Raw genomic sequence first — 1,852 nt, 5'->3', positions numbered from 1 at the left:
ATTTGTACCGTATTGTATCTCAGAATAGGACATTCAGTGGTCATGAAATATCTAAGGAACGTAAATTGTTTGGTAGCAGATTCAGTGCAATCATCAAATATCAACTCGTTGGTTTAAGAAACAAAATTGTGTTTTTTATCAAATTCGGTGCTTTGTGGAATGCAACAAGAACATTGGGGTAAGAAGGTAAGAAAGAAAGAATATCTGATGGTGTGTAATGATGGCAGGGTAACAGGGTCACTGGTACAGGCACAGCTGTAACACCACAGAGTGATTATACTGTATGAGTTACTGTATCATTCCTGGTGGTCATTTTACTCTCACGTTTCCACCCACATATATGTCGCTCATCAAAGCAGCACATCTGCTACCAACAAGTCACCAAGATCAGAGTTTTCCACCTTCTGATGTTTGATGTGAACATCAACTGAAGCTCTTCATCTGCACCTCTGGCATTGTGCTGATGCTGCTGCATGGTCAGCTGATTGGATACAAGCGTGAATGTTCTTAATAAAGTGGACAGTGAGTGTAGGTTCGTTCAATTCAATTCAATTCAAGTTTATTTGTATAACGCTTTTTACAATGGACATTGTCTCAAAGCAGCTTTACAGAACATAAACATAGAGCAGAAGATAAACATAAGGAGTAATATAAAGAATTAATATAATAAAAATTCAAAGTATATATAGTTAACAGTGTGTATGTACGTATGTTTGTATATGTATTTATCCCCAATGAGCAAGTCTGAGGTGACTCAGGCAGCAGTGGCAAGGAAAAACTCCCTTAGACGGTAAAGGAAGAAACCTTGAGAGGAACCAGACTCAAAGGGGAACCTCATCCTCATATGGGTGACACTAGATGGTGTGATTCAAAATATACAGTCTGATAAATGTTGTATTGATGTAAAAGATCACATGGAGTTCAGATCTCCTCTTTAGTATCACAGAGTCCAACTGGAGCTGGTAGATCTGTAGATGTCTCAGGATTCTCACAGAGTCTCAGCGGAGGTCCAAAAACTTCATCGCACGGAAGACGATCGGAGCTGGTACAATGTCTGGGTGTCTCAGCATGGGTTGAAAAAGAGAAGAGCAGTGCAGAGGGATTAACATATCTGCTGTTCATAAAAATATGTTAGTGTGTCTGCAGTATATTTGTATGACCTGCTGCTGCTGTGTTGCTGCTGTTGTCGTTTTTTGACGTCATTGTGATGTTAGAGAAATTACAGAGCTGATCAGGAGAGAGCTTTCAGTTTTTCTGTCCTTTAATATCTTTGTGTTCTTGATGTTAAGAAACAGTTGCAAAAGTGACAAAAGCAACCCGTGTGTGTGTGTGTGTGTGTGTGTGTGTGTGTGTGTGTGTGTGTACACATACACCTATTATTCTGAGAAATCTGATGGTTTTTAACTACAAACAATTACTTCTCATTACTCAGAAGTCTTTGTGGGACATCGTTTCGCATGAGGGTGCTTTTGTTTGTGTGTGTGTGTGTGTGTGTGTGTGTGTGTGTGTGTGTGTGCATGTGTGTATGTGTGTGTGTGTGTATGTGTATCACTGGTTAGTTGTTAGAGGAATAAAACAGTAATTGTTCTATTTGTTCTGTTCTAAGAAAACAATCATCTTCAGTGTGGCAGCAGTGACTCCGCTTCATCACTCCATCCTGTTGTGGATAACTTTCCTATAACAACCCGACACAGAGCGATTTACTCATCGCTTTAGGCCAAATGGAAGTCTTCTGATTGTGTGTGTGTGGGTGTGTGAATCTGAGACGACACTCATGTTCCTCTCTCTCTCTCTCTCTCTCTCTCTCTCTCTATCTCACGGTAATCACAAGCCCTCATCACATGTCAAACAT

The sequence above is a fragment of the Tachysurus vachellii genome, chromosome 11, assembly GCF_030014155.1.
Source record: "Tachysurus vachellii isolate PV-2020 chromosome 11, HZAU_Pvac_v1, whole genome shotgun sequence".
Taxonomy (NCBI): Eukaryota; Metazoa; Chordata; class Actinopteri; order Siluriformes; family Bagridae; genus Tachysurus; species Tachysurus vachellii.
Note: the sequence above shows the minus strand (reverse complement) of the source record.